The sequence below is a fragment of the Oryctolagus cuniculus genome, chromosome 17, assembly GCF_964237555.1.
Source record: "Oryctolagus cuniculus chromosome 17, mOryCun1.1, whole genome shotgun sequence".
Lineage (NCBI taxonomy): Eukaryota > Metazoa > Chordata > Mammalia > Lagomorpha > Leporidae > Oryctolagus > Oryctolagus cuniculus.
In genome coordinates, this window is record NC_091448.1 from 15,794,289 (window position 1) to 15,805,946 (window position 11,658).

The 11,658-nt window shown below is 49.2% G+C and overlaps 1 long non-coding RNA gene across 1 annotated transcript; it reads left to right on the forward strand.

Moving 5' to 3' along the window:
* The first annotated feature begins 654 nt into the window (after positions 1 to 654).
* Positions 655 to 11,415, forward strand: LOC138846047 (uncharacterized). Its single transcript, XR_011383432.1, has 2 exons — positions 655 to 1,300; positions 11,039 to 11,415. It is a non-coding gene; the product is annotated as an uncharacterized lncRNA (long non-coding RNA).
* Positions 11,416 to 11,658: the final 243 nt, after the last annotated feature.

Sequence of the window (11,658 nt, forward strand, 5' to 3'; positions counted from 1 at the left end):
CAAAGAAACGTGTGACAACCGTGATTTACAAGGGAAAGACGTGGTCACGTGGCCCTGGCCATCAGCCTGAGAGTGGGTCCCTGGGGAGCGACCTCTGCACACATGGCTCCAACATGCAGATGCTGCGGAGGTCTACATTCCAGGCTTAATTGTTCCGTGCGCTCCGGCTGTGCGACTTGTCGGCAGCGTATTTCCACATGGAGCGGGGCTGTCAGGCTTTCGGGGCTTAGCCTGGGGTATCCTCCGGAGGATGCTCCCCACAGGTGTCAGCTGCACGGCTAAAGGATGCTTCTGCTCCAGACACTCCGGAAGCCCTCCTACGCGCTCACACAAGGGGCACCGGTCAGGCACCTACAGGTTTCCAAGCTCTCTTTACAGTGCTGAGCCCAGTGAGCTGAGCAGGACACGCACAGCCCCTTGCCCCATGCTACAGCCTAGTGGGATTTCGCTCGGAGCCCAGTTTACAAATTACGGAAGAACATCAATCTTGTTACTTTGGCGACACGATGGTGTCGGGTTGGATCACCGCCTTTCATCGGTCTGCCTGACCCCAAGTCACGTCTGGCTGTTGGGAAAAAAAAAAAAAAAAAGTCAATCCCTCAAATACAGTCACTGAAGAGAATCGAAATAATGTGATGCAGGCTGTAAGGGAAGAGTCTGCAAACACATTATTGGGCAATGACATCATCACTGGGATAAAGGCAGGGCCTCTCCCAGTGACTCCCTCTGCAGCCTACGCTGTGAGGGAAGAGGACATCCTGCCCAGGGACAGCAGCCGGCAGGCAAGGAGGAAGCAGAGGCAGGGAGCTGGGCGAGTCCAATCCAAGTCCAGGCAGGTGACAAAAGCCCTAGCTAGAGCAGGGAGCGGCACACTCGCCACAGAGAGCGGCGGCCGTTGAAGGCAGCATCAGAAGAGAGTTGAGCCCAGATGGTTGGAGCATCTTGGCCAAGCTGCACCAGAGAATCCATCCAAAGCCTGGGCGGGGGAGGAGCGGGGACTAAGCCTGTGAGCTGGGCGCCACGCCCCAGGGGAATGGAAATATCCAACTTAGCCGTGAAGCACCGGCTGTAAGGAACTGGACTCTCCAAGGACCGGAAGGGGTGTGGCCAGGCAGCAGGGCGTGCTGGAGCCAGGAAGCGCCTGGCTCCCGGTCAGGATGGTCGGAGGCCTCGCAGATGGGAAACGTGCTCAAACGGAGCTGCTCCCCAGGGAGGCTGTCATGGAGTCATCTTTTTGATCTTTACCAGTTCTGCTCTTGACCTGTGGAGGCCTGGGCTGGGCTCAGACTGCCCCTTCTGGGTATGTACTTCGCGGCTCTTTATTTTATTTTTTAATGGCTTCCTTTTTAAAGGTTTATTTATTTATTTGAAGCGCAGAGTTACAGAGAGAGATCTTCATTCCCCAAATGCCCAATGACTGGTGCTAGGCCAAACTGAAGCCAGAAGCCAGGAACCTCTTCCCCGTCTCCCACATGGGTGCAGGGGCCCAGGCACTTGGGCCGTCTTCTGCTTTTCTCAGGTGCGTTAGCAGGGAGCTGAATCCGAAGTGGAGCAGCCGGAACCCAAACCGGCACCATGCCAGTGTCACAAGCCGCGACTTAACCCACTGCATCACAACACCAGCCCCCAGATAACCTTTTTTTTTTTTTTGACAGGCGGAGTTAGACAGTGAGAGAGAGAGAAAGGTCTTCCTTTTTCTGTTGGTTCACCCCCAAATGGCTGCTACGGCCAGCGCACTGCGCTGATCTGAAGCCAGGAGCCAGGTGCTTATCCTGGTCTCCCATGGGGTGCAGGGCCCAAACACTTGGGCCATCCTCCACTGCACTCCGGGGCCACAGCAGAGAGCTGGCCTGGAAGAGGGGCAACCGGGACAGACTCCGGCGCCCCAACCGGGACTAGAACCCTGGGTGCCGGCGCCGCAGGCAGAGGATTAGCCTAGTGAGCCACGGTGCAGGCCCCCAGATAACATTTTAACTGTACATTATATCACAGGTTTAAATGGCTCTGCTAAATAAAGAAGTCAACAAATAAAACCTAAAAAGTCCACAGTCCGACAGGAAAATAGGCGAGTTATAAACAGTAATCACAGGAAAAGATGGCTAACTTCACTCATAAAAAGCGCATTTGCAAATACTTTAGAGCGCTCTAAAATGTGCTTTCTGTGGATAAATTTTAAACAAGGCTCAGAGCCACTGCTCTAGAGAAGAGTCAGCCGTCATTTGAGCTGTACATGGGATGAACAGGCTAGACAGTGGGGAAGCACATTCCCTCCATGGCCTATTACGCACAGGCATAGACAAGACAAGGAAGTCAGTCGGAGACAGAAGATCAGTGGCTGGAGTGCTGATCTGCAGGTCGTCTTCTCCAGCGGATGCGCTTGTCCCAAGCCTCTGACGCATCACGAGTCATCTGAGGGAGCCCACGGCTGACAGAGGGCTTCTTCTAGGGCCCCCGTTGGAAACCCCCGAGAGGCACCTGCAGGTCCACAGCCACTGCCTCAGTGGACCCTTCAGTGGCACGGGCGCCTCTTGTGACAGTCAGGGTCCGGACCCTTCGTGCCGCGTTGGCGCTGCTCTGATTACTCCGCTCATTCTCGCAGGTGCTGTGAGCGCTGCTGAGCCACACCCAGAGGCTTGACTATTTTTCTGTTGGTAACTCTGAGCAAAGACATCCTGGTGCCGTCCTTAAGCCCCTGCGATCCTCCGAGGCCTCGGTGGTTGACATTGAAATTTTATTTATTTTTAATTTTTATTCATTTATTTGAAAAAGAGAGAGAGAGAGAGAGCACTTCCAGCCCCTGGTTCACTCCTCAAATGGCTGCAATGGCCAGGGCTAAACCAGGCTAAACCCAGGAGCCTGGAACTCCATCCTGGTCTGTTGCTTGGGTGGCAGGAATCCAAGTACCTGGGCCACCTTCTGGTGTCTTCCCAGGAACATTAACAAGGAGTTGAATTGGAAGTGGTGCAGCCAGGACTCGAACTAGTGCTCATGTGGGATGCTGTTGCTTCATATAGTGGCTTAACCCACTGTGCCACAATGCCAATGTTGAAACTAAAAAAAAAATAATAATAAATTTATTTGATAACAGATGGGGAGTGGGGGAGAGGGGTGTCACTCATCTGCCTAAATGCCCACAACAGCCAAAACTAGGCTGGGAGCTGTGAACTCCACCCTGGTCTCCCACATGGGTGCCAGGAACCCAACCCTTGAGCCATCACTATTATGCTCCACATTGAAACTTTTTTTTTAAGATTTATTTTATATATTTGAAAGAGTTACAGAGAGAGGTAGAGACAGAAAGAGAGAGGTCTTCCATCCGCTGGTTCACTCCCCAGATGGCCGCAGCTATGCCAATCCAAAGCCAGGAGCCAGGAGCTTCTTCTAGGTCTCCCATGTAGGTGCAGGGGCCCAAGGACCTGGGCCATCTTCTACTGCTTTCCCAGGCCACATCAGAGAGCTGGATCGGAAGAGGAGCAGCTGGGACTAGAACCAATGCCCATATGGGATGCCGGCTCTTCAGGCCAGGGCTTTAACCTGCTACGCCACAGCATCGGCTCCCCCACATTGAAACTTTGAATCAGCCCTCTATTTAGAACCAGAAGACCAAGTAATCCACCAAGTCTTACAGCCCTGACACGCTTGATCATTACCTGGAATAGTCACTGCCTTCTGGCCACCCATCTTCTCTTGCACTAACAAACCAGCATTTGATTCCAGCCTCATGTATGCAGCAGCTCACGTACCCAGCACACTTGCACATCCAAAGACGCCTTGAACTCCACATCCTAGATCTCGGCTCTTCTCTCCCCCAGCTCTGCCCCTCCCCCAGCTCTACACAGCCTCTTCAGACAAAGCTCTCTGCGCTTTTCCTTCTGTCTTCTTCTTTTTTAAAGATTTATTTATACATTTGAAAGGCAGAGAGAGAGAGAGAGAGAGAGAGATCTTCCGTCTGCTGGTTCACTCCCCAGATGGCCACAATGGCTGGAGCTGGGCTGACCCAAAGCCAGGAGCCAGGAGCTTCCTCCAGGTCTCTCACACAGGCGCAGGGGCCCAAGGACCCGGGCCATCTTCCACTGCCCTCCCAGGCCACAGCAGAGAGCTGGATCAGAAGAGGAGCAGCCGGGACCTGAACCAGCACCCATATGGATGTTGGCACCACAGGCGGCAGGTCCACTCGCTACTCCTCAGCGCCGGGCCCCTTCTTTCTTCTTGGCTGCCTCATCCAGCAGGTGTTCAGGTCTCCACGAGTCCACTTCCATCGCAGCGAGTGCTCTAGCTCAGGTCTCCCTCGTCGTCCTCTGGATTACTGCAAGAAGCTTCTATTCAGCCTCTCCTATTCCACACTTCAACCCACCACCCTGCCCCCTCAGTGTGCTGCCCATGACCTTTCGAAATGACACATCTGAGCTTGCAACTTCTCCTGCTTGAAATCCTTCACCAGATGCTCTTTGCTTTCAAAATACATCCGATCCTCTCAGCCTGTAGTTCAGGTCTCCTCACATCCTGTCCTCGGTGTCTCCCTGGTCACGCCAGGCCAGCACCCAAGGCCCAGGCCCAGAAAGCCACGGGCTCTTCCCCTGAATGAGGCTCTTCTCCTTCGGGCAACCCTTCTTCCCTCTGCTAACAGCTACTCATTCTTCAGAAATGCACTGGATGTCTGGGCCAGCGCTGCTGGGGCTCCCTACACACACAGACTGTAATTGCTAATCCTCCCAACCATCCTGTGGGCCTTTGCAAGTTCCTAAGTTTGCCCAAGTTTGCACAGCTTCTAAGTAGCTGGAGCCTCAGATCTGACCTGCCTGACTCCAGCCCCTGCATTCCTTCCGTGAAGCCAAGATGCCTCCCTGCAGAACTCCACTCGGATGTCCCCTCCCTCGGGCCTCCCCGGCTCTCCTCTGGCCCACTGTCACAGCCTCCGATGGGAGCTTTCTGCTGACATCTTGGGTACACCGTGCTGTGTAGCCTGCTGTAGGCCCTAAGCTTCTAGCAGACAGACATTGGACCTTTTAATTATCTAAGTAACACCTGTTCACACATGTTCAAGTCCAAGTCATATACAAAGCTGGAAATACACCTTCACCCCTAGAGGTAACCAATGTTAACCCACTTCTCGTGGAACCTTCCAGAAGTTTTTATGACTATAGAAATATATGAACATATAGCCTTTCCCTCCCAAAGAAGAGCACATTTAAACACATTTTTCTGCAATTTGTTCTTAATACGTATAGCTTAGGGACTGGCATTGTGGCGTAGCAGATAAAGCTGCTGTCTGTTATGCCTGCATCCCAATATGGGCACCAATTTGTGTCCCAGCTGCTCCACTTCAGATTCAGCTCCATGCTAATGGCCTAGGAAAAGCAGCAGAAGATGGGCCAAGTGTCTGGGCTCCTGCTCCCCGCGTAGGAGATCCAGTGAAGCTCCTGGCTTCTGGCTTTGGCCTGGACCAGCCCTGGCATTGCGGCCATCTGAGGAGCAAAGCAGTGGATGGGAGATTTCTCTTTCTCTCTCTCCTTCTTTCTCTAACTTTGACTTTCAAATAAACAAATATTTTTAAAAAGACAATAGCTTAGATATTTTTCTATATCAGTACAAATTGACTTCATTTTCTGTAGGAAAAAATTCAAACATATAATTTTCCATAATTCACATAAACTCGCTGTTTTAATATTAGAAGTCAGCCTGGAAAATAAGGTCTACCTATATGCTTTTTGTAAGAGGATTATCTAAAATATGTTGGAGAAAGTTTCAAAGTCGAGAGATTCATTGAATAAAATAAACACATGAGTTTCTGTGTGTGCATGTGTGTGTATAGGTGTGCGTGTGTGGTTGTGTGTTGAATATGTGTCTATGTAAATGAATAATTGGGGGAAAAGCAAAACTGAAGAAAGCTAACTGATAACATATGGACAAAATGAGGGAAGTAGAAACTTGCCATGGGACAATCATTGTAGTGTTAAGTGATTCAAGCAAGAATTGTTACACTTACTAAAATAGGTGTGTAAAAATCTGGGCCAGCGCTGTGGCTCACTAGGCTAATCCTCCGCCTTGCGGCGCCGGCACCCCGGGTTCTAGTCCCGGTTGGGGCGCCAGATTCTGTCCCGGTTGCCCCTCTTCCAGGCCAGCTCTCTGCTGTGGCCAGGGAGTGTGGTGGAGGATGGCCCAAGTGCTTGGGCCCTGCACCCCATGGGAGACCAGGAGAAGTACCTGGCTCCTGCAATCGGATCAGCGCGGTACGCCAGCCGCGGCGGCCATTGGAGGGTGAACCAACGGCAAAAGGAAGACCTTTCTCTCTGTCTCTCTCTCTCACTGTCCACTCTGCCTGTCAAAAAAAAAAAAAAAAAAAATCTGAGGGATGGTAGGGAATTTACAATTACTTCAAATGATCTCTCCGTAAGAGAGAGAACGAATTTGTGAATTACAAATGGAAAAACAGTAACTGTGATGAGGATACTTGAGCGCCACCGTCTTAACCAGGTGATCCAATAAAGACCCTGCTGAACGCAGCCTGGGACCCCGTGACGCACGGAGAAGACAGCATCACTCACTCTAGCTCATCACGTGGCCACAGCGGACAAGGCCAGCTTAAAGGACGTTCTGCAAACTAACTGACCAGACTCCTAAGTCAAGTGCATGAAAGACAAAGGAGTCATTGACTAAGAGAACAGTAAATACACAGAAGCACCCAGGAGGCATTTCAGATTAAAGGTGGCTGAAAATGTGATCAAGAGAGCGCTTGGGACTTTCCTTTTGCTCTTATGGACGTTTTGAGACAGATCTCATTGACTTTTCAAAATTGCAAATCTGGCCTTGTAACCACTTCTACTGAAAAGCCTTCGGTAGACACCCTTTGCCTTCAAAATGCAAACCAAAGTCCTCAGCATGGAATTCAACATTCTTCGTAAGTGGTCCCATCCGTGAACGCCTATGAGACTTTTGTTGCTAATGGAGCCATAATTTCACGGCAGGCTGGCTCCGGGAGCCATCGCAGAGCCCGGGGGGCAGCCTCCACCACCCGTCAGGTTGGAATCGTGCCTTTTTGAGTGGTCCTCTGTGCAGCCTGGTGAGCCCTTGCTGCAGATCAGGTGAAGTCTGGGTCTCTGAGGGCCCAGACATCCCCACCGCCCTGTATAGCCCCACCTCCTTCCCTTCCACTCCCACCCCTCCCTCGCCCCTGGCAACCGCCCATCTGTGTCTACGATTTTGTCATCTCGAGAGCATCCCACAGGAGCAGGCAGCTGGTGCAGCAGCTGAGACGCCCGCATCCTGCACTGGAGGCCCTGGAGGCCCTGGTCTGAGTCCTGGCTCCGCTTCTGATCCAGCTTCCTGTGATCCACACCCTGAGGCAGCGCTTGAAGGCCCAAGTACTTGGTTCCTTGCACCCACGTGGGAGACCTGGATGGAGTTCCAGGCTCCTGGCTTCAGAGCGGTCTAGCCCTGGCTGTTGTGGCCATTTGGAGAGGGAACAGTGGATGGAAGATATCTCTCTCTCTCTCTCTCTCCACACACACCCATGCTGCCTTTCAAATAAAAAGAAAATAAATAAATACAAACTAGATAAAAGAATATTATGTGGGTGAAATCATATTTGGGGGATTGGGTTTATTCTCGCAGCATAAATTCTCTGGAGAATCATCTAGGGCGGCTGTGTGGATCGATAGTTTGTCCCTTTTGGTTGCTCAGTAATATTTCGGCTATAAGGGCGTTTAACCACTGAGCTGCTGAAGGACCGCTGAGCTGTGTCCAGTCTGGGGTTTGATGCATAAAGCTGCGGTTGGTATTCACGTACAGGTTTTGGGGTGAACATGGCTTTCATTCGAGGGGAGGAACTGAGCAAGGGTGCAGCTTCTGGGTCGCGCGGTGGTTGCATTTTCAGTTCAGAGAAATTGCCAGCATGTTTTCCAGAGTGGCCGGACCGTTTCACACTGACGCCAGCCACGTCTGCGTGATCCAGTTTCTCTGCGTCCTTGCCGGCTTTTGCGCTGTCACGATTGTTTACTGTAGCTGTTCTGTGAGGCGTGCAGCAGTATCTCACTGTGGCTGTAACGTGTGGTTCCCTGACAGCAGCTGACGGCACTGAGCGTCTTTCCACGTGCTCTCTGTCACGTGTACCATCTTCCTCACATCTCCCCATCTTCTGATTGGGGTTTTGCCTGTTTTTACTGATGAGTTTTGAGAATTCTTTGTATGGTCTAGTTTGTTGTCAGATATGTGCCTTGCAAATATTTTCTCCTTAAAGTGTCTTTCAGAGCGAAGTTTTTGATTTCTATGGTGGCAGATTCATGAATTTTTCCTGTTGTGGGCCGTGTTATGGGGCAAGTCTAAGGACTCTTTTTGTAAATCCCAAAAGATTTTCCTCTATTTTTTCCCTAAAAATCTTACCGTTTTATATATCACATTTAAGATCTTTTTGAGTTACTATTTGCATATGGTGTGAGTCTTGGGTTGAGTTTCTTCTTCTTTCTTTTATTTTTAACCTAAGAGTGCCCAGTTGCTCCAACATCATTTGTTAGAAAAGCTACCTTGAGGGTTTCTCACCGATGTTGACACAATGTGTTTTTATTTTCCCTCAGTGCAGTGTATTTTAAGTCTCCCTGGAAGACTTCCTTGTCTGACTCATGTAGGATTTAGATGTGTGCTTTTCAGTTCTCATGTGTTTGAAGGTTTTCCTGGTGTCTTTCTGTTATTAACTTATGGTTTGACTCCATTATGGTGCATAATTTCAATCCTTTCTTTTTTAATTTTAATTTTTTTAGAGAGAGCAAAGCTTGATATAGTGAATACACTTCAAGGAAACAGCAGGCAAGCAGGATAGACAGTGCCCACTGCTGCTCCATCCTTTCGATTTTTCTGATGTTTGTTCTACAGCCTGAGATACTATCTCTCTAGGTGTATGTATATTCTTTGGCACTTGAAAAGAATGCAGCTTCTATTGTTGGGTGGAGCGTCTTATAAACGTTTGGTTATATCTTGTTGGTTGATGGAATTTTCGTGTTCTATATATTTGCTGATTCTCTGTCTAATCTGGCAAGTGTTGAAAGAGGCGTGTAAGTCTCCAGTTACAACTGTAGATTGTATATTTTTCCTTTCTATTCTAGCAGTAGGTTCTGTTGTGACAATTTCTTAGTTTTTTTCACCTGAGAATATCTTGACTTCCTCTTCATTCCTGAAGGAGATTTTCACTGGGCACAGGATTCTGAGTTAATAGCTCTTTTCTTTCAGGGCTTAAAAAATAGAAGTATTGTGCCCCTGTGGTTTCTGATGAGAAATGCGCTGTCATCCAAATGTGTTTTTTCCCTATAGTTTTCTGTTGCGTTCAATATTCTTCTCTTGGTCTTTAGCTTTCAGAAGTTTGTTTATATGTCGTGGTGTGTGTTGCTTTGGGCTTGTCCTGTTTGGGATTTGCTCAGCTTCTTGAATTTGTAGATTTATGTTTCTTATCAAATGTGAGAATTTTTAACCATAATTGACTTCAGTATTTTTCACTTCCAATTCTTCCTCCTCTCCTTCCGGAGCTCTGATGACACAGTTGGACCTTCTGTTATAGCCTCACAGGTCCCTGAGTCTCTGTTCTTTTTTTTTTTTTTTTTTCCAGTTTATTTTTGAGCTATTGTTAAGATTAGGTCTTTTCTATCGTTCCATCTGCCAGGTCATTGATTTTTTTCCCTGTCCCCTTCATTCTGTTTTTAAGTCCCACTACTGAGTTTTGAAAGTTTCAGTCATTATATTTTTAAATTCTAAAAAACTTATGTTTGGTTCTTCTTTATTTCTTTTTCTTCTTTTCCTTCTTTTTTTCTTCATCTTCTTCTTTTTTTAGAGATTTACTGATTTATCTGAAAGGCAGCGTTACAGAACAGAGAGAGGGAGAGTCATGAAGAGAGAGATCCTCCATCTGCTGGTTCACACCCCAGGGAACCAAATCGGCCAGCACTGGGCCAGGTCGAGCGCAGGAGCCAAAAGCCCCATCCAGGTCTTCCACTTGAGTGACATGGACCCAAAAACCCAGGCTGCTTTTCCCAGGTCATTCGCGGGGAGCCGGATTGAAAGTGGTGCAGCCGGGACACAAACTGGTGCCCATATGGGATGCCGGCGTCACAGGCACGCGCCTGTCACTCTTCTGTTTCTTAGCTGCCCGGCGTCACAGGCACGCGCCTGTCACTCTTCTGTTTCTTAGCTGGGGCCGTCTACTTTCTCATTTGCTTCAAGTGTAGTCACAATTGCTTTCAGAAACATCTTTTCCATGGCTGCCTTGAAATCTTTGTCATGATTCTAACATCCCTATCATCTTGGTGTTCGCTTCTGTTGGCTTTCATGCCACTGGAGATCTTTCTGGCTCTTGGTATGATGTGTGACTTCAGCTGAAACCTGGACATTTTACATCAGGTTATGTGACTGTGGATCTCATCTTAACCACATGTCTCTTCTGAACCACGCTCCAGCAGAGGATGGGGGACACCACCTCATTACTGCCTGAGACAGAAGCCTATGCCCCATACACCCTCTGTTGACACTCGGCGATGCTTCTCGTTACTACTGGGCAAAGGTGGGGCTCCAGCTCCCCAGATGAGCACTGACACTGAGGCGGGATGGGGAGGTGGAAGTTCAGGATCAGCACGTGGTCTCCCCTGCCACTGTCCGGGGTGAGGGCGTGAGAGTGGACTTCTTACTCACTCCCTCCTGGGCCCTCTCTGACACAGCCACAGCCTTCTAACAGACTCACAAGGCTGGAATTCTAGGCGCACACCCAGCCTTTGCTGTCACAGGTGAGGGCCGAAGTCTTTGGTGTGGTGTTTGACCCGAGTGGCACAGTTATTGTTTGTATCAGTCTGCTTGCGTTGCTGGAACAAACGCTAAGCATTGCTGTCTGAGATCAGGGTGCTAGCCAGTTTGATTCCTAGAGGGGACTCTCTTTCTGGGGTGCAGATGGTTACCGTCTCCCTGTGCCTTCACACGGCAGAGAGAGAGCGCGTGAGAGAGAGAGCAAGAGAGAGAGAGAGAGAGGCTGAATGATCTGTGCTTTTATCTTCTTCCTACTATACAGCCACTAATCTCCACGTGAGGGCCTCGTTCTAGCCCAACTACCTCCAAAGGGTCCATCTCCAAAGACCACCACACTGGGGATAAGGTTTCAGCGTCGTGTTGAGGAGACACACTTCCTGCCATCGTCTAAACGTCCCCAGCTGGCGAGGCTGCCTCTTTTCCTGGCCCTTTGGCAAGAGAGAGCCGGCTTTTCCCGGAGCTTTTTGACTACTGCCATGGCATTTCCAGGCTGCTTCAACTCCGACTCCAGGGGCAACAAGAAAAACCCGGGAGCTCCTGCAGTGCTGCTCCGAAGAGCCACAGACATGTTTGACCTCCACCTTTCAGAGTCTTCTTATGTTTGTTTGTTTTTATATAAAATTTATAGTTTTTAAACAATTTCACGGACTGTTGTATTTATATTTAGTGGAAGGAATAGGAAAAAGCAACCCCAGCAGAAGAAAAGAAAGTAAACATTTTTCTTTACAGAAAAAGAGAAGAAAAAGTTAGGAGCTACATATACATATTTGCTTGTATAAACAAGTGTATCAGAAGCCCATTACCAGGCATTATCTACCAATTTTTGGCCATTAAGAGACATTCATTGGCTCATATAGTTGATGTATTTACAAACATACACAC